The sequence below is a fragment of the Pinus tabuliformis genome, chromosome 7, assembly GCF_031772625.1.
Source record: "Pinus tabuliformis cultivar Carrire ecotype Pingquan chromosome 7, CPIR1, whole genome shotgun sequence".
NCBI lineage: Eukaryota > Viridiplantae > Streptophyta > Pinopsida > Pinales > Pinaceae > Pinus > Pinus tabuliformis.
The window spans coordinates 557,802,565-557,829,917 of NC_142293.1; the positions used below are offsets into that span (position 1 = coordinate 557,802,565).

The window sequence follows — 27,353 nt, forward strand, 5'->3', positions numbered from 1 at the left end:
TATATAGAGAGAGAGAGACAAATAAATAAACATGTAGCATTTTAAAAAATATTCATAACAAAAATAATTATATAGAGAGAGTGTGTGATATAGATATATGTATTCTACTTCCAAATATGATTAAGGCATGTATTAACATTTTTCATGTATAGAATGTGAATCATAAATAAAATATTTCGATTATATATATATATATATATATATATATATATATATATATATATATATATATATATATATATATATATATATATATATATATATCTTTTTCTTAGTGGTTTTTCAAAATCAACATAGATCCATCTTAACTTCGAATCTACCAAGAGCTAAGAGGAAACAAATATTTCAACATGCAAAACATTCCTTAAGTTTTGCATTCAAAAAAAGGTATGCATCTTGAGAGATTTGATCGCTTGGTAATTGGTAAATCCGGAGTTAAGATGGATCTATGCTAGTTAAAAAACAAATCATTGCTCTAAGAGTTTCTCTCCAGCTAGTATGATAGAGATGTTTTAATGTAACGTAATGTAATGTAAATATTTTCACTCGATAAAAAATAAATAACACTATAAAAATAAAATAAAAATAAAAATGACACATGGTATTCATGCAGAATATAGCCTATTTATAGGGGGAAATTAAACAAGCCTAGATCTATCTTAACTTGGGATCTACCAAGTGCTCAAAGGGATCAAATATCTTGACATGGAAACCTCTTTTAGAGTCAAAAGAGATTTTATCTCTCTCGGCACTTGGTAGATTCTAGGTGTTACATGTCCTTTTGTTACGTCCAATCAAATGGCCTAGGAACTGGATCAATAATCATCCTTTAACACTTTTCATTCATCCCCTACAAAGCCTAAAGCATCCTCTCTCCAAAAGTTCCAAGAATTCTGGGTTAAATAGCTCAAAATCCTAATTTTTAGCCTCATCACACTTTCCCTTCATGCAAACTGCACTCTTGCAAGTTGTACATAGAGCAATTGCATTGACCAGCACATGTTTCCTTTGTTGTAGGTGCAACAACCTGTAGAGTTGATGAAAATTAAAAATAATTATGAATCTTCTCTTTCCAGAAGTTTCCAAAGTGGTTCTAACTATTTACTGTTAGATCGAGTTATCAAAATCCTATACTTGAGGTATTATCTCTTATCCTTAGAGCTTATCCTCCCTTATATGTGGATCTAAGTCCTAGATTGGTAAATCCCAAACCACCTCATTTACCCTATCAATTTACTCCCTCCCATGGAGTCTAGGTTTCCTTTTGAAGACTCTTGATTATGCCCTCTTGTTGTTGTTGCATGCTTAGGGGTCCATTATTCATCCATGCACTTGAGTTGTGATTGAAGGCTTGCTTTGTGGCAAAGGAAGGACAAGATAGTTGGGAGATGTCTACAAGGTCAAGATCTATAAAGGGTTGCAATTTATCCTACGTTCATTAATACAAAAAACGTTTTTTTTTTCCTATACTCATGTCTCATTAATGTATATGTATTACAATTGCTTCTTGTCTCATTCTTTAGAGATGTTGGTACATGCTTTTTATATGTTGTAGTGTTCTTGATTGTTTTAGTTGTTTTGTAGGTCCCATTTATAGCATTTGGATTTGGAGCTAAAGATTACAAGGAAGGAGAAGAGGAGAAATTATGTTGGATTCCAGGTAGGTCTTTCCTCCATGTTCTAATTTCTCTAAAGAAAGCATAAGTATTTTTGTATTTGTTGTTTCTAGATCCAACCACTATATCTAGGGAGTTTGCTTTTGTCCACAGAAGGGAATTATCTGTCAAACAACTTGGCGACCATACTTGGGAACGAGAAGTTCCTTTAGTGGTTTCCTTTGCCTAATCATTTTAGACCTTTGAAAGCGACTCAATTTTACTTGTTCAAACAATAATTAGCCTTAGGAAAGTATAATTTTGAACTTGGTAGGGTTTGTGTTTTTTCTTTTGAATAAAATTAGCTCCAGTGCACTTTCTAGTCTGAGATAGAGTGACCCAACGCACTTGTCTCTCTTTGTGGATGTGATAACTCGTACTGGTTGTCATATATAGCCTATGTCAGTACCTGTAGGATGAAAATTTTTCATTTTTATTCCTTGCTCTAAGTTATGTTATGATCCAGTGTATTTTCCCTTATCTCTGAACTGGTCTATGTCTATGTAAAGCCATCATTGTGTTTAAATTTGAGTGTGTTTTCCTTTTGATGAGAGTTTGTTTGTTTTTGTTTTCCCTTGTAAATTAGGGTTTTTAATCACTTGGCTTGATTGTTGATTTTACAAAAGACTTTCATTTTCAGTTTTCATTTTCAGTTCTAGTCTATATGAATTCTTTTGATTCAATAATTTAGTGGTATTTCATTTTTCATTACATTTGAAAATTGAAAAAGAAAAGGAAAGAAAAGAATTCATTTTCTTCATGCATTAGGCTTTGAATTGAATTGGAATAGTACGTTTGGATATCTTAGTTAGGAAGTTATTGTTTGTTGTATTACTATTTGAAACCTCTTGCTTCCCGTAGATATATCTTCATTGAACAAAAAAAGTTCTTCTAATCATTCTAGTTGCATTATAGGAAGTTTATGTGAATTTGTTTCGTTAGCCTTGAAATTGAAACTTAAATCAAGATCAACCTTGAAATTTATTCAATTAACCTAAGGAGCATTTGGAAGATTAATGACACACATAGTGTTTTAGGCTAGAAGATATGTTTCAGTGTCATTAAACATAGGATTTTTCATTACTTGTCAATGTTACATCCCAGGGATAGTTGTTTTTCCATGCACATTGAAGTATATCAGAACATTCTTCCACGTACCTTTCGGTATATAAGACAATTCTCCATGTACATTTGATTATATAGGAACACCTCTATCAAATGGTTATGCATTATACATCACTACTACAGACCGTGCTTCCATGCACCTCCAGGTATATTTTGGAAGTTCCCACTAGGTTGCAATCCTGCCATAGGTAACCGAGTCAATCGCTTGTTAACTATGATACACTGAACATAGCATTAAGTGAGATTACCTGCATGTACCAGAAATGGTATATTGCAGTTCACAATGACTTCGTAAACCCTTTTATCTAGCTACCCCATTTTTATTTTTATTTTTGTCTTTAATTTCTAAAATCAATTAATTACCCGTGGAACAACATCCTTGTTGTGGAGCAATTCCTTAGTGGACCTTAGGTTAAACTTGATGGCAATAGTTCCTAAGTCTACTAGTCAAGGAAACCCCTCTGACAAGATCTTGGTCCTTTTCCTTCTTTTGGAAATATTTTTGCTCCTTATATGGATACGTTGTCTCTTCCCAGATTCACCATAGGTTTTCCAGTTTGGTTGTTTTCAACCTCTTTGGTTTTGAATGTCCAAACTTCTTCACAATCAAGTCCTCCACCTGAACAACATTAACCTCAAGTTGATCTTCAAGTTGAACCTTTTCCTTATTCCCCTATTGTATATTCTTCCCTTTCTTCTTCCTCGCCTAGTGAAAGTATTGGTTTTAGTAACCAGGAGTCTAAGAAGAAGAAGAAAAGGAAGAAGACGAAGAAGCCAAATAAGAAAGGGGGTAAACAAGAAACCATTGTTGTTGATGTAGCTAGTCCTTCAAATCCCCGTAAAGTCAAATTCACTTGCATGCTTTGTAAGGGTGACAACCTCCTTAGAGATTGTCCTATTATTCCTCAGGTATTAGGAGTGTGGTCTGCAGGCTCGTATAATCCCTTGTCTTCAGCCTCTGGAGATCATGTTGGTGACCAACCGTTGACTAGTGCTAATAAGGTCCACGAAAATAAGGGTAAAGTTAAGTTTCCCTATATGTTATGTGAAGGGAATAATCCAATTCACCTTTTCCCTTGTTTAGATGAAGTGCCCAAAGTGTTGGAAACCCTTACTGCTTCTCAACAGTAGCTTCCAGTTAGTTTTTGAAACATTTCCCCGAATCCTTCACTAGTTGATGAAGTAATTGACTCGAATCCATCTACAATCAATCCCACTCTCTCTGAATGTGATTTTTTCCCAACCAACCATTGGTTGAGAAAGTGGTTGACTCGATTCCACCTTCAGTCGATTGCATTTTTCCCATAGAAAGTGACGTTCATACCGCTCATGTTCTTCTTGTTTCTTCAGATCCCATCGAACAAGGGGACATTTCTCCCATTGTCACAAAACCCTCTCCAAGTAATGAGGTAATTTCCTTGGATTTGAATCAATTGAAAAAACCTTCTCTCCCTTCTTACTTTCCTTTTCAGATCATGGTGAAGGCTTGTGATAAAAATATTTGTCACACTATTATAAATGAGGGAGATTTTTTATCATTATATCCTCAACGACTTGGAAATATTTGAGTTGTCGTTAGCTTGTGTTTGTTTCTCTGAATATGTTAGATTTTAATAAGATAACCAATCAACCTTTAGGGATCCTTCCTAAGTTTCTTGTTACCTTGGAAGGAAAAATTATATATGTTGATGTTATGGTAGTCATGGGCCCCATGGATTTCAATTTACTCCTTGGGTAATATTATGTTTATGCTATGAACTTTGTCATGTCCACACTCTTTCGAGTGATGTGTTTCCCACATAAAGGAAAAATTGTGACTATCAACCAAATTTCATTCGTTGGTCCTGACTTAACTGCCAATCATCTAAATTCCATAAATGTTCCAAATATGAAAGTATTATCTCCCCAACCACAGGTTAATTATGTGGAAACATGTCCCATGTCTTCACTTACTAATGAAGAAGTGCCTTTCACTTTTTGCTCAACTTATTTTCACCTGGATCAAATAGATGATATGGTGAATCATTTACTGGGGGCATTGGAGTCTAATCTTTCCATTGGATCCCTTGATATGTATCCCTTCCAGAGTGTTGTTCTCTCATATGAATACTTTTTGGAATCCATGGCCTCTTAGGGGCCATGAACAAGATAAATAGTTATGAGTAAAGTTCCTTTTCTTATGTCAAGCTCATTAAAAAATGAAACAAGGTACACAGATCATAGTTTTTTTATTGTGTCAAGCTCGTTAAAAAAATGAAATAGGTCACCACGAGCGTAGTTTCTTCTATGTTTCAAGTTCGCATAAAATGAAATAAACCTTTGAGCATAGTTCTTTTCCTATGTCAATCTCATTAAAAAATGAAACAAATCCCCCTCCAACTCGAGTCTTTGATTAGATCTCGTAAATGTTAAGTCAAGCCTTTCATTTTATCTCATAAATGAACCTTCATTCCATCCACCTATTAGTGACTAGTAGTCTACTTAGGTGAATGAAATGAATCTTGGGGGGGAATTTCCTAGAATTAAGTCATTATGTTGGGGACATGCAACTTATCTCAAGCATACTTTTCCTTTGTTTCAAGCTTGTGTAAAAATGAAACTACTCTCAAGAATAGTTTTCTTTTGTTTCAAGTATGTGTAAAAATGAAACCTATTTCGAGTCCATTTCAATTATTATTTTAGATACTTGTTAAACTCATGAAAATACTGAGATTCTTTTGTTATATTTTCATGCTCATAAAACACACATGAAAATGTCGAGTTCTTTCTGTCTTTTCCTCCACGTTAATTAAATTGAAAGTTGGCAATATGAGTACACTTTTATCACCTTTTCAGGCTTGTTAAACTATTACGAAAAATGATTCCACAATTTATCTCTCGTGATTTCCATTTTTTATTAGCCTATTTCTGCAAGATGAGCCTTGGTTTGCTCATTCCATCATCACCATTTGCTTGGTTGATCATTCGCTTTCACTTGGTATTTTACCCTTTCCTTAGAAATCACTGTGATGAGTGGTCTTATATGCCTACCTCTTTACCTCTACATGTTTTGAGAAGTTCCATCATGACTGGAACTAGTTGCTACCCTTTATACCACCTTTTCATCTGGGAAGAGTCCTCTTTAAGTTTTTTTAAGACTCCCAAAACATGAAAATATTGTCAAGCAATTATCTTTTCGAACTCGTTAAAGTAAATGAAAATACGTTTGCCTAATATAAGTTTAAGCCTTTTCCTGACTGGATAGACTATTTATGAAAAAGGAATACTTTAGTCGAGCATGACTAAAAGGTTCTCTTGGGTATTTTTTTATGCCTTCTCAGGCCCAAGGGACAAATTTACGAAAAGAAACATCTTGGAGTTTTCTTTTTTGCCTCTTTTTCAAACTCTCTAAACATGAAAAAAAAGTTGAGTTATGCCTTCACTAGACTGGTAAAACTATTGAACAACATTGGACTCATCAAACATGACGAGACTAAAACACTCCTTCTCAAGATTCATTAAAATTACTCAGAAGGATTCATCTGAACAATGAACTTATAGATCAAGCATATGTTATCCTCCTCAATCTTGTCAAAAATAAAGAGGTACTGGCCAGAAATGGTTGGGAAATTGAGAAAAAATGGCATCAAACCTATTAATGGAAACAAGTCGCTCTTGAAAATGACACTCTTTCACTTCATCTCCATGACTGCTTTAGGTTGGGGAATCTGCTTGCCTCTTTATTGATCACACCTTAATGAAAGCCTTCATGATGGGTCTTTGAGTTCATGTTGAAAAATCCATAGTAGTGTCGTTGATATGTTCAAGAGAAAGTCCACACTCAGTTGACATCTACTACAATAACTTTAAGCCTTACTTCATTTATTTCGTTCCTAAACCAGATTTGTATCATCATTAGCATTATGTCTCAAATATTGATACCTATTTCGTGTCATTGATGGGGGATACATTAGGGCTCTCCTGCAATTGGTAACTTCCTCTCGACATCGTCACATTATCCAAGAAGTTGACTTACAAACTCCCTTTAGTGCCTTGGATCTTGCCTACCTCAATGGAAAGTTTATTTCTTTTGGTGGCAAGTTCTCATCATTGGCCTTTGACCAAAGATTCTATGTGGTGTTCAACTTCAACTCATTTATTCACACTGCACAAATTGTATTGTAGTACCTTGAGAGCCATTATCATTATCGATGGTTCCTCTTGCATCTGTTAACAACTTACATCATTGGCTAATAATAAGATGGTGTCTACTATGTTCGACCCCAACACATTTATTCACATGGTTAAACTTGTATTGTCGAGTGACAAGGTAGAAGACCCCATATCTAGTTTCATCCATCCGAGCTACGATTTCAGGATTCATACAAGATCACAAAGTATGATGGCTATGATCATTCAGAAATTTATCCAAGCATGGGTCCACCATATTTCATCAGTGGATGTGAATTTGATTATTGTACATGTAAATTGGCTTATATGTTGAGTATGGGTATGCCTACCTCAACAATGATATCATGATGATTAAGTATTGTAACATATAATTGATGATCTCAACCAATATATTCTTGATCTGAACTTGTCACATGGTAAAGAACTTAAGTCCTCAACCATTGCTTATGGCTTTGTAATTTGGGGGGGGAATTTGTTACAGGTCATTTTGTGACATCCAATCAATTGGCCTGGGAACCAAATCAATCATTATCCTTTAAGACTTTTCATTCATCCCCTGGAAATCCTAGAGCATCCTTTCTCCAAAAGTTCCAAGAATTATGGGTTAAATAGCTCAAAATCCTAATTTTTAGCTCCATTGCATTTTCCCTTCATGCAACCTGCACTATTGCAAGTTGTACATGGAGAAATGACATTGGCTAGCGCATGTTACCTTTGTTGCAGGTGCGATGGCCTCTAGAATTCAGTAAAAATTAAAAATAATTCTAAATCTTCTCTTTCCAGAAGCTTCCCGAGTGGTTTTAATCATTTACTGTTAGATCAATATCTCGAGCTCCTATATTTGAGGTCTTATCTCTTATCCCTAGAGTTTATCCTCCCTCATATGTGGATCTAATTCCTAGATTGGTAAATCCAAAACCACCCCAATTACCCTACAAAGTTACTGCCTCCCATGGAGACTAGGTTGGCTTTTTGAGACTCTTAGTTTTGCCCTCATGCTACTGCTTTATGCTTATGGATCCATTATCCATTCATGCACTTGAGTTGTGAATTAAGGCTTTCTTTGTGGCAAAGGAAGGACAAGATAGTTGGGAGACATATACAAGGTCAAGATTTGTAAAGGGTTGTAATTTCTCCTACATTCATTAATACAAAAGTTCTTTGTTTTCCTATACTTATGTCTCATTAATGCATATGTATTGCAATGCCTTCTTGAATCATTGTTTAGAGATGTTAGTACATGCCATTTGTATGTTGTAGTGTTCTTGCTTGTTTTAGTTGTTTTGCAGGTTCCTTTTATAGCATTTAGATTTGGAGCCAAAGCTTACAAGGAAGGAGAAGAGGATAACTTGTGTTGGATTCCAGGTAGGTATTTCCTCCATGTTATAATTTCTCTAAGGAAAGCATAAGTGTTTTTGTCTCTATTGTTTCTAGATCCTGAGTTCAATTTTATCCATAGAAGGGAATTATCTATCAAACATTGAGTTAAGATGAATTTATGTTGGTTAGAATATATGTTATTTATTATAATAATTTCAATTAAGTAGAGTTCTTGAATATTGATAAGGAGTTTGTGTGGAGTGAAATTAAATTTATTGTTAAATAATATATAGTTAATTTAAAGAAAATATGTGAAATTATATTCATTGAAATCAATTTTTTAAAAGGAAATATAAAATATTGATTAATATAAAAAGTGTTTTCTTCTTTCAAAATCTTATAAATTTAAATTGTTTAATCAAACCATTTAAAATCATTGTTTAATTATATCATGCAATTAAAAAAAAAAAAACTCAAAAGTAATATTTGTTTTTCCCCTTTTTTGAGAGGTATGGTTACGATATATATATATATATATATATATATATATATATATATATATATATATATATATATGAATGAGATTATTTTTCCTTTCTTATCAGTTGAGAAACTAAATCGATAATAGAAATTTAAAATTTCCAAAAAAAATCACAGTACCTATAACTAAGGCAATCTGTCACTTAAACTAAATAACCAATCGATACATGGTATTAATACAGAGATTATAAATTAAAATATAAACTAGTAAGTTGGTTTTCTTGATCATTCCATCTTGTAGAAGAGCCCACTTAGATCGGTGTTGAGTCAAGGAGAGGATGAAGGTGATGTTTGATTGCTTTTAACCAAGTCAAGGACATTCGTGACTAGCCTTTCAATTTTCTCCCACTTTTTCCATGCAAACCAAGATATCATGTTCTATGTCAAATTGTTCAATGAAAACTCTTCCAATAAGCATTTTAATGTGCCAATATAAATTGACCAATTGTATGTAAGAGGTTTCTTGAGACCTAGTAGAGGTGCCTATTTAGGGAATTATTCCTTCACACACACACATCATTTATTTTTCATTGTAATTATAAACTCCATAGATATATAATATAATAATAAAGGTAACAAAAATTTTAAAGAAGAGTTTCTTCTTATTTTAAAGTCAAAGGTTTGTCCATTTACAATTATTTTCAAGTCCTTTCCACCCTCTCCTTATAATTTTTTCAATGCTATAGTTTCACTTAAGTTTTTAATAAAAATTGGTTCTAAGATATTTGCATAAATTCATTTCCTCCAAGCTACTATTGTTATACATGAAATTAATATAAGTGATCATTTTGTAATTATTTCCATAACCTTTGTTTTAGCACTGCTAGAGAAAAAATAATTGAAACTTTTTAGTTTCTTATTGAGATTATAGGAGCTTCTCACTATAAGAAAAAAATTGTCACTATAAAAAAGAAGAATGATGAATATTTCAATTGAAGATTCTAAGAACATCCTACTCCTCTCCTTATCCTTTTTTCAATGTTATAGTTTCACTTAAGCTTATGAAATAAATTGGTTCTAAAATATTTGCATAAATTCATTTCCCCCAAGTTATTATTGTTATACATGAAATTAGTATAAGTGATTGTTTTGTAATTATTTCCATAACCTTTGTTTTAAAGTGTTAAATAATCATATCCATACTAGAGAAAAAATAATTGAAACTTTTTAGTTGCTTATTGAGATTATAGGAGCTCCTCACTGCAAGAACAAAATTTTCATTATAAAAAAGAAAAATTATGAATAATTTCAAATAAATATGATAGACACATCCTAATTAAAAAAAAAAAAAAAAAACCCTCAAACTTATTCAAATATGTGTGAAAAATGGTAGGTATAGGGGGAACCTTTCTTAACTCATGCATTATAGTTAACTTCTTTCGACCACCCCTCAATGTCTTTTTTTTTAAGGAACGAGTAGGTATTTATATATTAACAAAAGATGGGGTATGGGCCAGAACCCTTACACAGAGATTCAGATACAAAATTGGATATATCATTTATCCATTCAAAATGGCTAACAACTGTAGAGCTGCAAATCCTTCTTGTGCTAAAAACATGGAAACTATAAACTTCACATAAGGACCCTAGAATAAAGAAGCATCTACATAATATCATAGATAACCAATGTTATGAGGAAATAATAGATACTAATATGAAAACATTATTCAACAAGTACCGAGACCAACAGTGTCAGCCCCCCTCGCACGATGAGATCTCTTCTTTTCCACAACGTCGAAGCCTACTCTTCCCACATTCTGAAGCATGTCGCCAACCTTGGTGGACTCCAACGTTGTAACTCGAGCGCTTAATGAGTGGACCTCCTCACACAGACCTTCAATAAATTCCTCCATATCAGATTTATGCTTAATCAACTTTTCTTCCATCAATAATTGAAAGGAAAAAATTTGCCTTTTGACCATGTCCTCTAATTTTTTCTAATAGAGGCCAATAACGCTTAAAACGCTTCCAACAACCTGTCTAAAACAATGTTGGTGGTGGTATTCTCTTGGGATGCCAAAGGATTAGTCATATAGAAACATAGACACAACACCCAACAAACAATCTTTCTATTAACATTTATCCACACTCTAATGATCACATGAGAAAATAGCACATAATTGATCTGAGGGAACGAATAACTCGATAAATAGACAAAATTAGAGCCATGGAACAAGCAATACTACAACAAGATTTCAAGAGCCATGACAAAATTATCAACTAGCTAGAGAATTGATGGAAAATAATTACCACAAAAAATTTTAATTAAATCCTTCCCACTACTCCAAAATTTGAAATTTGTGGCCAATGAAAAACCTTATCATCTCCCACCAGGAGAAAATTAAATAGACAAGACACTCAATACTATGTATTATGAAAAATGGCACTTGTATAAATGGATACAAGATCGGGACCAAGTTGAAGGAAACTATGGTTGAAAAAGGAGCAACCATCAGATCCTGGGATCCATGCCTATCTATAAATGATCCATGTGATAGAAATAGAGGATGAAAGATGGCCACAAAACAAGATGGAGGATTGCCCCACTAATGATGGAATTAGTAAAGGAGTAATTTATTCTTGGGACTCCAAATTTCATGGATAAGGAGATGAGAAGGATAAGGTTTGCCTCCATACAACCCTAATTACACTATAATAGTATAAACATAACTAATGTATGGGAATATTAACAAAACTATGATCTAATTATAGCCAACCTTGACCCATAGTTGATCCTTTATTAGTAAGGGTGTCTGCCACTATATTCAATTTCATGTACACATGGAAGGGATCCAACTACTCAAACTAAGAGGCAGAAATAATATTCCTCTAGACCAAGTGTGATAGCCCCACCCAAGGTTCTTGTACGAGCCATGTAATAGATGTAATGTAAATTTCATGTAAGGTTGAAATTCAAGAAAGAGGGGACTAAGTTAAGGGACACAGATTCCAGGGTTGGGGTGGAGAATTGTTGCTTGGGATGTTGTGGTTTCTTGTGCCAAGGAGAAACCTGGATTGGAAAGGCAGGCATTGATGGCTATCTAGTGCAAGGAGTTAATGAACTGGCTCCTGAAATTAAATCAGCTGAGGGAAATTACTCAGGCTCGTGCTTTCTTGAGAAAACACTACAAGCAAGGAGGGAAGGAATTTATGAAGGAGCTACAAAACTACAAAAAGGAAAGATGCAACAATAAATAATGTGAACAAAATTTTGATCGAGGGCATTGGAAAAAAAAAGGAGAGGACACGCGGGAGGAGGATACAAGTAGGGGAAGCCTTTGAGTAGAAGGAGGAATTCATTTAAACAAGTGGAACAAGGAATAGAGACCCATTTGAGTTCCTAGAAGAGGAGAACATAAAACTTTTCTTAGAAGGAGACTGAGAAGATGATTGGGAACCATGCCTTCAATAGAAGCTTGTAACAGACATCTTGAAGAGAAGAGAAGACAAGGGAAGAGAAGGGGATTGGTTCTCTGTCCCTGGAGGTTGTGGGTTCAGTGTTGGCCTCTAGAGCCCTGAAATATCTTGGGATCCCTCAAGGATGTGGATTGAGATAGTATCACTGAAACCCTATGACAACTTGGGTCCCTAAAGGCTATGGGTTGAGACAAGAGATCTATGGAACCCTATAACAGCTTGGGTCCCTGGAGGCTGTGGGTGGGATCAAATCTCTGGATCCCTATAACAACTTGGGTCCCTTGGAGGCTATGGTTTGAGATAGTCACTCTAGAACCCTATAACATTTGGGAGGATACCATCGTAAAGTAAAAATAGAGACAGGCTTTATCACAGTCTTTGGTTACTCCATAGGAGGGGGTGAATAATTGTACGTGCACTTGCGGGTGAGGTTGGGAACCTATAAACTCCCTATGTAGGAAAGAAAGAAGTAAACAATTGTTGGGATTGAGACAGGAGGTCCTTTGGAGTCCCTAACTTAGCTCACAGCTTGTGTGTGGTCCCAAAAGCAAGAATTGCCCCCTCAGACTATGGAATCTGGCTCGGGGGTGGCAGCTGCAAGTAACAGTGGTTGTAGCTATCTATGGTTGGGTGGAGATTCATAGTCCTAGACTTAGTTTCCATGTAGACTTAAATATAAGTATTTGTGAATGTTTCTTGCATTTAAATGGATTATGTTGTAATGTTGTTTATAATGGTTCTTGGAAACAAAGATTGATTTTGTGTTGTTTGTGCGTATACCTGTGGTGCAACTTGGAGGGGATATTCTCCTTATATGTATGTTGAATATATGTGTGTGTATATATGTATGCTGGTGCTTGAACCTGAAAGCAAATGTGTTCAATAGCCTAAGTTATGGCAACCATAGAGTATCTGATGTTAAGATGTGAAATGAACCTAAGAACAGCGATGCCTAAGCTATGGATTCGAGGATGGCCTTACTCTGAATAAAACACCCATATGTGCTCAAAATGACACAGTAATGGAAGAGAAAGAATTTCATGATATGTTTAACCATGCTCAGAAAATAATACAGTAGTGAAATTGAATGATCTTAATGATATGTTTCGGGACATAATCAAGCTTGAATTAAACCATTAAAAGTAGTGGGTTTTGAGACCCTTTTTATTAATGTACAACTTACATAAAAGACCCTTTGTTGGCCATAGTCAATCATTGTATACATTTGAGGTAATTACTTACAAGTTACTGTGACGACAGGAAAGAAGTGTATAAATGTTATGGGAAGTTCCCCAAGGCTGGTTGATCCTTGCAACTTTACCTAAATGTCCTGCAACCATACTCAAATGACCTAAAACCTTGCATTTGCAGCAACCTCCATTCCCGCCATGGGGACTTTGGCATTAAGGGCTACAAGTCCCTACAGTAGCCAAATGCCCCAGAAACCTTTGAGCAATACTAAGAAGTCGCATGTAGGACTGACATGGATTCTAGAATTGTCGGCCTGTGTCAGGTGAAGTGGAACCTTCTCAGAATCTTGCACCAAACCCATGGTAGGAAATGGGTGTATGATCGCCTACGTTTCCGTGCGAGGAATTCCCTACGTGAGGGCAGGGAAGGCCTATTGGCAAGAACCCGCTTAGCCTATATAACGCACAAGATGAGGAGGCGTAATGCCATGAACTAAATTATATCATTGTTAGAAGAGAATCAATTTTTCATAAAAGAAGATTAAGAGGTCTACCTAACCTTTAAGATAAAGCTGCAACTAGGTAGATTAGGTGGAGAAGGCTTATACAATGATAGAGTTTCTCTGTGGAGTGTTCACAAAGATCCTCTTATGATTTGTTACATAATCAAGGATCGATGTCCTCTAGACGAGATTGAAATGAGACTAGTCACAGTATGAAGGGACTGAGTACTGTGCTTAAGAGGGAGGATCAAGAAACCTTATCCCTTCGTTAATCTGAATCCTAAACATGGAGACACCTCATTGACGTGCCATATTTTTCCCTGGAATGTGATTGGATGAAGAAGTGAGGACATGGTTTGAATAGAACTCGGAAGGGTTAGTTGTTTGATAATATGAACAACTACGATGACGTCAGCTGGATGTGCTAGCTAACATGCCAGCCTGAACTTCCTATGATTAGTCGAGAGGAAATCTGACATGATCCAGAGGTGGGAGCCCAAAGGTTCATTCCCTGAACATTTCTAAAAGCACAAGCTAAGGAACATCAAGATAGAGGTGCAGGGATGACGCTACACATGATGTGCTCCCGACATTGTTGTTATTAGTGGGTTGGTTGACCCACAACACACCTAAGCCCGAACGTATAACTCAGAAGAATGAGAAGATAAAAAAATGGAAAACATCCGGCATGGCCTGGCAGGATGCTGTGGGAGGTGTATGTGGAAGTTCTTGTTCCATTGTGGTAACACCAATTGTTAGCGACTGGCTCATATAACATGTCGGACCACTAAGTTTCACCTGAAGGATCATTTGTGCAGAAGAGTTGAAGGCGTCGATTAAGGCCCGACGGGATGGCGCAAGAAGCTACATGTTAAGACCCCCCTTAATGCTACGATGTTATTGGTCAGGATTTGGCCCACCTATCAAGTCATCCTCACGGGTTCATCGTAGAAGAACAAAGAGGGAATTTATTCATAAGCGCGAGGAAGGTAAGTTGGAAGGATGACGTAGGTTATGCCACACAATGTTACACTCGTGGAATTGGCTACAGTGGCATACATGAGTGGAAGACAGGCCAATGGGAAGGGAATTCATACGACCCCACCTTCCATGCCAGCCCGGTGGAAGAGTCGTGATGGTTGGTAGGTGCTTCTCTTTAAAGTGCGCCAAGAGGGACTTAGCTAGATTACGTATCTTGGCTATGTAGGTCATCCATGCAAGCCCAACCATGATACTATTGGAAGAAATCAGTGCCACAGCCAGATCAGCCCGACTTTGCCGCCAGGCAGAATAAAGTGGTGTTGTGAGGGAAGTTTTTGAGATGTCGTGGATCGGCAATTACGAAAGAAAATGGTGGACAAGCGTTAGGCAAATGAGGAGATGGTATGGGGGAACCGTTGTCTAGGTAACTCTGGAACAAAGAGGTCGATGGGGACCTAACATGTAGTATGGGAAACCGTAAGGAAGGCAACACTGAGATAGGGAGGATGATTGTGTTGGCATACAAAACCAATCAAAGTGCAGGGGGTAGACCCCACGAGACATGTAGCTTGGGAGATTAACCCCGACAGGTTATAAAGAAGGCATGAAGGATTGCGTCGGGATGGAAGAGGCTACGAGTTAAGCTCGACCCTTGGAAATTTAATTTTAAAAGCTCATTAAAAATAATTTCAACTATTATATGCAATATATTTTTTTAATTCAAATTGTGTATATATTTTTCAAATTTAATTTAAATAACTCATTAAAACAATTTCAAATATTATATATAACAAATATTAAACAAATTATGAATGTCCAATTTAAAGAATTGAATATCATTTTTATTAAATTTTAATATTAATAACATATTCCCAAAACACTTGGTGATGAGATTAGTTATATTATAATAAATGTATCTCGATAATTATAATTGATCCCATTTATTTATTAAAATTATATATAAAACAATTATATTATAATATTAAAGTGGATATAATTATATAACAAAATAAAATGAATAATTGAAAAGTTATATATATTTAATATTTATTATAAATTTATAGAATGATAATAATTAATTTTATAAAGTTTTTCAGGTAGACATCTAGAGGTTATAGTGGTAAACATTAGAATTGAAATGAAATGTTAAAGATTGGAATGGACCCAACATAACATAAAGACAAAACTAACTTCATAAATTATAGTGGTAGAGATTAGAATCAAAATAAAATGTTAAATGTTAAAATAGACTCATGTAATGTGAGGACAAAACTAATTCTACATCTTATATAAAGAAGTAAGAGACCAGCGCAATTACAAATTCCTCTAAATACATGTGCATGTATGTATGTACGTATGTATGTATATATATTATATTATAATACTTAAATATATATATATTCACATCATTTTTACATATATACATATATACATTCACATCTTTTTTTTTAATTTAAAAATAAATTCATATATACTTATTTTTTAATACTTCGAAACAAAATTGTTACGTGTATGTTACATAACCAATGATGCCCTAACATATTATTTTTACACTTTCATAGACTGTGTGAATCACTGAAGCAAATATTCACATGACTAAACCATCGAAAACAAAGAAACTACGTAAAGAATTATATATATATATATATATATATATATATATATATATATATATATATATATATAAACTAAAAATAGTTGGGCTTGGAGCTGCACGACGACACACATCAAAAAGGAGGGATGGGAGGCCGAATTTTTATAAACAATTCACACTCCATTTTTTCTTGTGGAAATATAGGCATAGTGTGAAACAATTATGCACAATTATTTGCTCTAAATATCTCTTAGTTGTGAAGGAATAAAATATTACCTAGAAATTCCAAAGTTATTATAGATGGGATGAATGGAACATTCCGAATAAGAAACTACACTTTGATATCAATATATCAAAATATGATTTAAATCTAATGCATTTCTGAATTTCCTGAAACCTTATGACAACTTGGGTCCCTAAAGGCTATGGGTTGACACAAGAGATCTAATGAACCCTATAACAGCTTGGGTCCCTGGAGGCTGTGGGTGGGAACAAATCTCTGGATCCCTATAATAGCTTGGGTCCCTTGGAGGCTATGGGTTGAGATAGCCACTCTAGAACCCTGTAACATCTTGGGAGGATACCATCGTAAAGCCGAAATAGAGACAGGCTTGATCACAGTCTTTGGTTACTGCCTTAATTGGTACAATGGATTTTGGACTCCCTAGGAGGGGGTGAATCATTGTACGTGCACTTGGGGGTGAGGTTGGGCACCTCTAGACTCCCTATGTAGGAAAGAAAGAAGTAAACAGTTGTTGGGATTGAGGCAGGAGGTCCTTTGGAGTCCCTGACTTAACTGACAACTTGTGTGTGGTCCCAAAAGCAAGAATTGCCCCCTCAGACTATGGAATCTGGCTCGGGGGTGGCAACTGCAAGTAACAGTGGTTGTAGCTATCTATGGTTGGGTGGAGATTCATAGTCCTAGACTTCGTTTCCATGTAGACTTAAATATAGGTATTTGTGAATGTTTCTTGCATTTAAATGGATTATGTTGTACTGTTGTTTATAATGGTTCTTGAAAACAAAGATTGCTTTTGTGTTGTTTGTGCATATACCTGTGGTGTAACTTGGAGGGGATATTCTCCTTATATGTATGTTGAATATATGTGTGTGTATATATGCATGTTGGTGCTTGAACCTGAAAGCAAATGTGTTCAATAGCCTAAGTTATGGCAACCATAGAGTATCTGATGTTAAGATGTGAAATGAACCTAAGAACAGTGATGCCTAAGCTATGGATTCGAGGATGGCCTTACTCTGAATAAAACATCCATATGTGCTCAAAATGACACAGTAATGGAAGAGAAAGAATTTCATGATATGTTTAACCATGCTCAGAAAATAATACAGTAGTGAACTTGAATCATCTTAATGATATGTTTCAGGACATAATTAAGCTTGAATTAAACCATTAAAAGTAGTGGGTTTTGAGATCCTTTTTATTAATGTACAACTTACATAAAAGACCCTTTGTTGGCCATAGTCAATCATTGTATACATTTGAGGTAATTACTTACAAGTTGTTGTGATGGCAGGAAAGAAGTGTATGAATGTTATGGGAAGTTCCCCAGGGCCGGTTGATCCTTGCAGCTTTACCTAAATGTCTTGCAACCATACTCAAATGACCTAAAACCTTGCATTTGCAGCAACCTCCATTCTCGCCTTAGGGACTTTGGCATTAAGGGCTACAAGTCCCTACAGTAGCCAAATGCCCCAAAAACCTTTGAGCAGTACTAAGGAGTCGCATGTAGGACTAACATGGATTCTAGAATTGTCGGCTTGTGTCAGGTGAAGTGGAACCTTCTCGGAATCCTGCACCAAACCCATGGTAGGAAATGGGTGTATGATCGCCTATGTTTCCATGTGAGGAATTCCCTACGCAAGGGCAGGGAAGGCCTATGGGCAAGAACTCGCTTAGCGTATATAACACACAAGATCATGAGGCGTAATGCCATTAAGTGAATTATATCGTTGTTAGAAGAGCATCAAATTTTCATAAAAGAAGATTAAGAGGTCTACCTAACCTCTAAGATAAAGCCGCAACCAGGTAGATTAGTTGGAGAAGGCTTATATAGTGATAGAGTTTCTCTATGGCGTGTTCACAAAGATCCTCTTATGATTTGTTATATAACCAAGGATCGAGGTCCTCTAGACGAGATCGAAATGAGACTGGTCACAGCACGAAGGGACTGAGTCCTGTGCTTAAGAGGGAGGATCAAGAAACCTTATCCCTTCGTTGATCTGAATCCTGAACATGGAGACACCTCATTGACGTGCCATATTTTTCCCTGGAACGTGATTGGATGAAGAAGTGAGGACATGGTTTGAATAGAACTCGGAAGGGTTAGTTGTTTGATAATATGAACAACTGCGATGATGTCAGCCGGATGTGCTAGCTAACATGCCAGCCCGAGCTTCCTATGATTAGTCGAGAGGCAATCTGACGTGATCCAAAAGTGGGAGCCCAGGGTTCATTCCTTGAACATTTCTAAAATCACAAGCTAAGGAGCATCGAGATAGATGTGCAGGGATGACACTACACATGACGTGCACCCGACATTGTTGTTATTAGTGGGTTGGTTGACCCACAACACACCTAAGCCCAAACGCATAGCTCAGAAGAATGAGAAGATAACGTAATGGAAAACATCGGGCATGGCTTGGCGGGATGATGTGAGAGGCGTACGTGACAGGTCCTGTTCCGTTGTGGTAACACCAATTGTCAGCAACTGGCCCATATAACACATCGAACCACTAAGGTTCACCTGAAGGATCATTTGTGTAGAAGAGTTGAAGGCGTCTGGTAAGGCCCGGTGGGATGATGCAAGCAGTTGCATGTTAAGACCCGCCTTAATGCTACGATGCTATTGGTCGGGAGTTGGTCCACCTTTCGAGTCATCCTCACGGGTTCATTGTAGAAGAACAAAGAGGGAATTTATTGCAGGATGACATAGATTACGCCACACAATGTTACACTCGTGGAATTGGCTACGGTGGCATACACAAGTGGAAGACCAGCCAATGGGAAGGGAATTCATACAACCCCACCTTCCATGCCATCCCTGTGGAAGAGTCGTGACAGTTGGTAGGTGCTTCTCTTTAAAGTGCGCCAGGAGGGACTGAACTAGATTACGTAGGTTGGCTATGTAGGCCATCCATGCAAGCCCGACAATGATACTATTGGAAGAAATCAGTCCCACGGCTAGATCAGCCCGACTTTTCCACCAGGCGGAATAAAGTGGTGTCGTGACAGAAGTTTTAGAGATTCTATGGACCGGCAGTTGCAAAAGAAAATGGTGGACAAGTGTTAGGCAAATGAGGAGATGGTATGGGGAACCATTGTCTAGGTAAGTCTGGAACAAAGAGGTCGATGGGAAACCGTCAGGAAGGCAACACTGAGATAGGGAGGATGATTGTGTTGGCATACGAAACCAATCGAAGTGCAGGGGGCAGACCCCACGAGACATGTAGCTTGGGAGATTAACCCCGACAGGTTATAAAGAAGGCATGAAGGATTGCGTCGGGATGGAAGAGGCTACGGGTTAAGCTCGACCCTTCCTCATTTCCTGAAGAATGTGACTAAGGGCTCAAAAAAATAATGAAGCGCACATAAAAGTGTCAGGCTTGGGAGCTCTGGCCTTGTGTCTGGCCTATGGTCATTTCGCGTAGAAACAAGACCAATGGCACAGAGTCATTAGTGAAATGAATTTAGCCCACAAAGGGTTAGACAGGCTAAGCGCCTAAGCGAATCGAAGAGGAAATAAGGGGAAAAAATTATATACCCCATCCCTCGAGGTGATAGAAGGGGTTGGGTATGTGACAACAAGGGAGAAGAATCATGACAAGCCTCCTTCAAAGCCTTGATCACTTGTTGGATGACAATCATTGAGTATCTGAAAACTATTAATCTAGTGATTTTCCTCGCTATGGTTAATTCCAAGCCTTTCCACAAGGTGAGGTACTCAGCTTGGTTGTTTGTTGTTGTACCTAGGCCCCATGCATATTGCGAAACAATTATTACTTCAAGGCTAAAAAAGACCCCACTTGCTCTACCTCCCGTGACACCCCTCAATGTTATTAATTTTACAAAGAAATAGTTTTTTTATGTCTTTATGTAAATTTAACACCAAATTCTATATCTTAAAAAAAAAAAACAACAACAAACAAACAAAAACAAAAACAAAAACAAAAAATTTCTTCCTTCATTTAAAAAACATGATTAGATTATTATCTACAACATCAAGAACTTCATAAAATTTATAGAGAAGTTAATCCCTCTAAAACATTATATATGTTAAAATTTAATTTATAATTTATTATGATTTAACTTAAAGCTATATAAAAACTTTTCAACTTTTCTCTATTTATACTTATATGCCATTTTTTTAAAATTAAAATTGCATATATATTTTGGAAATTTAATTTTAAAAGCTCATTAAAAATAATTTCAACTCTTATATGCAATAAATTTTTTTAATTCAAATTGTGTATATATTTTTCAAATTTAATTTAAATAACTCATTAAACAAAATTGAACATATTTTATATATAACAGATGTTAAACAAATTATGAATGTCCAATTTAAAGAATTGAATATCATTTTTATTAAATTTTAATATTAATAACATATTCCCAAAACACTGGGTGATGAGATTAGTTAATAATATAACAAATGTATCTAGATAATTATAATTGTTCCCATTTATTTACTAAAATTATATATAAACCAATTATATTATAATATTGAAGTGGATATAGTTATATATCACAATAAAATGAATAATTGAAAAGTTATATATATTTAATATTTATTATAAATTTATAGAATGATAATAATTAATTTTATAAAGTTTTAGACATGTAGAGGTTATAGTGGTAAAAGTTAGAATTGAAATGAAATGTTAAAGATTGGAATGGACCCAACATAACATAAGGACAAAACTAACTTCAGAAATTATAGTGATAGAGATTAGAATCAAAATAAAGTGTTAAATATTAAAATAGACTCGTGTAATGTGAGGACAAAACTAATTCTACATCTTATATAAAGAACTAAAACACTAACACAATTACAAATTCCTCTAAATACATGTACATGTATGTATATATGTATATATATATATATTATTATAATATATATATATATATATATTCACATCATTTTTTTAATTTAAAAATAAAACCATATATACTTATTTTTTAATACTTCCAAACAAAATTGTTACGTGTATGTTAGGTAACCAATGACGCCCTAACATATTATTTTGACGCTTTCAAAATAGTAAAAATAGTTGGGCTTGGAGCTGCGCGACGACACACATCAAAAAGGAGGGATGAGAGGCCGAATTTTTATAAACAATTCACACTCCCTTGCGGAAATATAGGCAGAGTGTGAAACAATTATGCACAATTATTTGCTCTAAATATCTCTTAGTTGCGAAGGAAGAAATATTACCTAGAAATTCCAAAGTTATTATAGATGGGATGAATGGAACATTCCGAATAAGAAACTGCGCTTTGATATCAATATATCAAAATATGATTTCAAATCTAATGCATTTCTGAATTGCCTGAAACCTTATGACAACTTGGTCCCTAAAGGCTATGGGTTGAGACAAGAGATCTATGGAACCTTATAACAGCTTGGGTCCCGAGGCTATATGGGTGGGATCAAATCTCTGGATCCTTATAACAGCCACTCTAGAGCTATGGGTTGAGATAGCCACTCTACAGCCCGCTAACAGCTTGGGAGGATACCATCGTAAAGCCAAAATAGAGACAGGCCTGATCACAGTTTTTTGGTACAATGGATTTTGAACTCCCTAGTTGGGGGTGAATCATTGTACGTGCACTTGGGGTGAGGTTGGGCACCTCTGAACTCCCTATGTAGGAAAGAAAGAAGTAAACAGTTGTTGGGATTGAGGCAGGAGGTCCTTTGGAGTTAAGTCACAGCTTGTATGTGGTTCCAAAAGCAAGAATTGGCCCCTCAAACTATGGAATCAAACTATGGAATTTAGCTGGGTAAACTATGGAATTTAGCTCGGTAGTTAGTGGTTGTAGCTATCTAATTAGTTATAGATATGAATGGAACATTCTGAATAAGAAATTACACTTTGATATCAATATATCAAAATATGATTTCAAATCTAATGCATTTCTGAATTGTCTGAAGACAAATTAGATAGGACAAAGTCACACCAAAGTTCTTTGAACAAAAGGATCATCAAATTCTCATAACAATCTAATAAAGTCAGTTTTTCTTCAAAGTGATTTACATATTTTCCTTTGGTGGTGGGTTATCAGTAGGATAATCTTATTTCTCCTATATTTTAAACTTTGTGACTGGATTTTATATATTCAGCAGAACTGACAAGATTATATATTTTAAACTTTGTGACTGGTTTTTATATATTCAGCCGAACTTACCGATTATATATCTCCCATACACACAACTATGAATCCTTACAGGACTCTTCATACAACATTATTATTTTGACATTTCTCAGCTGGTACTTCGGACATATATAAAACATAAACAAATCCTTAAAAGCCTTTTAAAAAGCAAATCATTAGATCTCCCTTAACATCGGAAATGCATTACTTTCAGACATTGATCTGTACCTCGAAACCCAGAGACTGTTGCACTAGTACGTGGTTAGGAGATGGGATATCCTCGGGATCTCGTTCAGGCTGCACCCATCTTCCATACGAGTTGCGGACGAGGCCCTTGTTCTCCAATTGATACCAGTTTCCCGGCACCATTAACTCCGGCCTCACCATGTCTGACGCCTTGTTCACCAACGCCACGTCTCGTTTGACATCCCCTGATCGGAATGGGGCGCACCAGCTCTCGAAGCCATCCAACAAATGAAGGTTGTGATAGTCTGCAGGGTCGAGATTTTGTTTCAGAGAAGGTGAACGTCGATGATCCAACTTGACTTCCACTCCAACGTGAGCGTATGTCCACGGGAAACGGTCAAGCAACGGCTTCATCAGTTGCTCAATTTTTTCCATCCCTTTGTTCAAGACGATCCCAAGCATCTTGGGCACCATGTCCTGTTCGCTCACCACGCGCAGAATCTTAACCCCCATAGTCTCCAATCTGTCTTTGAAAGCCCAGTTGCCCACTCTCGGACCTCCGAAAGAGAAGACAGTCACAGGGACGGTCCTGTCGGGGTCGGCTTTGTGCGAATTGAGGCCCTTCGCTGCAACCTCGTAAGCGCTGAGCAGAGCGAGGGCACCACCGAGGCTGTGGCCGGTCATGGTGATACTCACGTCTTCTCCTTTCTGCGTATACACATCCACCAGGCGGCCGAGCTCCTTCATTGCCTGCTCGGACGCGCTGAGCTTGTTGTATCTCGTGTTGTGGTCCTTTGAGGTATATATGCTCAGAAACCCTCGCTCCACCTTCACTGATGAATTCTCGTGCAGGCTCCCCACCTCTCCCAGGGGATGGAGAATATCCTGAAAATCCTCCATCCACTCGAGCTGCGTCACAGTCCCCCTCCACGCCACCACGATGTCTCGCCTCCCCAGGCGCCTCACCTCCTCGTCTGTGCTCACCGCAACGTATCCAATCCAGTTGGAGTCCCTGCTCCATGTATTGTCGTCCATGGAAGATGGGCGGCCGAACCATTTAGGGAGGTGAATGTCCGACATGGCGTAGAGATACTTGGTGATGTTGTAACCCGTGTTGTCCAGCCCCACCTTGTGGAACATCTTCTGTCTGCCGTATCGGCAGCTTCCGCAGTATTTAGAATTAGGCTCAAAGTCGAATGCGTCATAGGTGGCCTGCGCAAACTCGCCGTATCTCACGATTTCTCGTCTCAGATTCGGATGCAATCGATCGCCCACAAGCCCTGCCCAGTTTTCTGATCCCTGATACTGTCGCCAGTTCTCCTGGCCGAGGGATTCTTTGGGCGAGAGCGGGAGAATTTCCTGCACGGGATCAAGGGTCCCAAAACTTTCGTGGTCGCCGGGGATGATCGACCGGGCAATCGGCCTGTCGACGACCTTGATGTCGAGAGACAAATCAGGTGGCTGGGCGGTCTTACGAACACCAGAGTTGCGCACGTTCTGTTGGGGTTTCTCCACCGCCCGTACGAGAACAGGCGACCACCGCTTCTGTTTTACGGACGAAAGGAGATCGGAGGGGTTACATAGATTTACATATGGCTGGCAGACGAGAGCCTTCGGCAGTGTCGATTTCATAGTGAAGAGAATGCAGTCACCAGAAGTAGCAGCCGGAATATGGCTGGGATTTGTTGCACGAAACGCCGGAGCGTGAGATAAAGAGATGTGCACATATTGAATCATGGCGAGAGCGAATACTTCTGCGTATACTTCCTATTTGACCAGGGGATTGTGTTGAAATCTAATTTCAACGCAAACCAAGAAAAACCGTGAACCAAGCCAGAAACCGTTCACCGGATTTTCTCGGAGCTATTTGCCGACGAAGGAATAATCCGGGAAGGAGCTCCGAGAAAATATGGAGCTGACGCGTGGTTGACCCCTGACGTAACGCAACGTAAGAATCTCGGAGGTTAACTTTCAGCACTTGTTGGTCTTCCGATATTGCCCTCCACCGTCGGATGTGCTCCACTCCTTTCAACCGTTGATTGCCAAACCTGCATACGGCAAACATTAAATTCATAGCGTGGAGTAAATCAAAGTTTTGTTGACCATACGGTTAATTAATGAAATGTCATAGTGGTAGGTAGTATATTGAAGTTTTCATATATTGCACGTAAATGTTTTTAATCGGAGGTATGGGCGCATGTGCTCATTAACTAAGTATTGTAAGGGATATGGGTACGTAATTTTTTTATATTTTTTATGCGTTGACCATATTTGGGTAATGGTATGTAAAAAGATCAGAGACACGAGTTAAAAAAAAAACACAGATGAACCAGCCAAGTAGAAGTATGCTCGTGGGTTGTAATGGTGGTGGTGTTGATTTTGTAAAACAGAGGGTGTATGCACAGCAGTGCACAAATATGTTGTAATGTTTTTTGTGGGAATTGAAAAACAGAGGTGAAGGAAAACCATGTGTGGTTTTGGACAAGTAGTGGATAAAGGAAATGGTGGAGCGTGAATTTTTGTAAGCCTGTGTAATTTTGTTTTTCACAGCAGTAATCTTATGTAAGTCTTTATATTACAGCAGTAAAGTTTTGTTACAGCAGTGAATGTAAAATGGGATTTACAGCAGTAAACCCAGCTCAGTGAATTCTCAGGTGAAAACACAGTGAATGTTTTTTTGTTGAATGTTTTTCTTGTGGTGAATCCCTCTCAGTAACAGAGGATGAATATGTATGAGGAAATATATTTGTGAATAGAAATGTTTTGTGTCAGTTTAATGGTTTGATCTGAGTCATTTTGTTTCTAAGAGGTTTTCTGTCAAAAGATCCTGGACAGAGTAAACAGAGCATTGGCTCTGTGGTAAACATATTGTTTGTTTTTGGTATTTTGCATTAAAAATATCCAACAGTGGTATCAGAGCAGGCTTAGGCTCTTTAAGGAAGTTAAAGAAGCTGAAGGGAGAAGGTTGTTGCTGCAGCAAAACTTCTCAGGCAGACAGAAGACTCAGACAACAAAGGATTCAGGTATTCTTCATAGCTATCTTGTTTGTTATTGAAGAGACAGTCAGTGTTTTAAATACACAGTCAAGGAATGGCCAGCACAAGCACTGGTATGGGTTTGTTTAACACCCAGCTCCCACAGTTTAATGGGAAGAACTATGACTACTGGTCAATAACTATGACAGCTCTGCTTGCTTCCCAAGATTTATGGGAAATAGTTGAAGAAGGTTTTGAAGAACCAGCAGATGAAACTGAGTTCAATGCATTAACTCAGGGAGAGAAGGATCTGCTGAAGAACAATAGGAAGAAAGATTCAAAAGCCCGTGTGTTGTTGTATCTAGCAGTAGACCAGAGTATGTTTCCAAGGTTAGCAGCAGCTAAGACAGCCAATGAAGCATGGCAAACCCTCAAGACAGCCTATCAAGGCATGGAGAGAGTGAAGACAGCAAAGCTACAATTGCTGAGAAAGGATTTTGAGAACTTGAACATGAAGGAGTCAGATAACATTGACTCATTCTTCACTCATGTGATTGGTGTAATCACACAAATGAGAACTCATGGAGAAACCATTGAAGACAGAAGAATTGTGGAGAAAATATTGAGGGTCTTACCCTCAAGGTTTGATGCCATAGTCACCACCATTGAAGAGACAAAGGATCTCTCAAGCTATTCAGTTGATGAGCTGCATGCATCACTGATAACACATGAGCAGAGGTTGAGTAGGAATGAAAACTCATCTCTTGAGCAAGCCTTCAAGACCCAGATGTCCTTTGGAAGAGGCAGAGGTCAAGGCAGAGGAAACAAGAGAGGAAGAGGCAGAAGCCAGAACAGAGGTGGAAGGAACAGCCCAGCAAATGCACAAGGAAGAGGCAACAATCCAAATCAGAACCAAGGCCAAGGCAGCAGCCAACAAGGAGGACAACATCATGCTCAAGGACAAAGGTATGATAAATCTAATGTTCAATGCTATTATTGCAAAAAGTATGGACATTATGCTAGTGATTGTAGAAAGAAACAGCATGATATGAACAGCAGACAAAATGCAAATGTTACAAGAGAAAACAACAGTCAAGAAAATGTCCTGTTAGCTTGTAACATGGCTGAAACACATAGTGAGGACATATGGTTTTTAGACTCGGGTTGCAGCAACCATATGACCGGAAACATAGCCTTCTTTTCTGCCCTAGATAAAAATGTGAAATCAGAAGTCACACTAGGAACTGATAGTAAAGTGTCTGTTATGGGAAAAGGAGAAATAAAAATACTTTCAAAGCAAGGA

General features: G+C 37.1%; 1 pseudogene; it reads right to left on the minus strand.

Moving 5' to 3' along the window:
- LOC149248596 (phospholipase A1-Igamma1, chloroplastic pseudogene) overlaps nucleotides 1-24,812 on the minus strand; it is a 49,174-nt pseudogene extending 24,362 nt beyond the window's left edge.
- Between the last annotated feature and the right edge of the window lie 2,541 nt (nucleotides 24,813-27,353).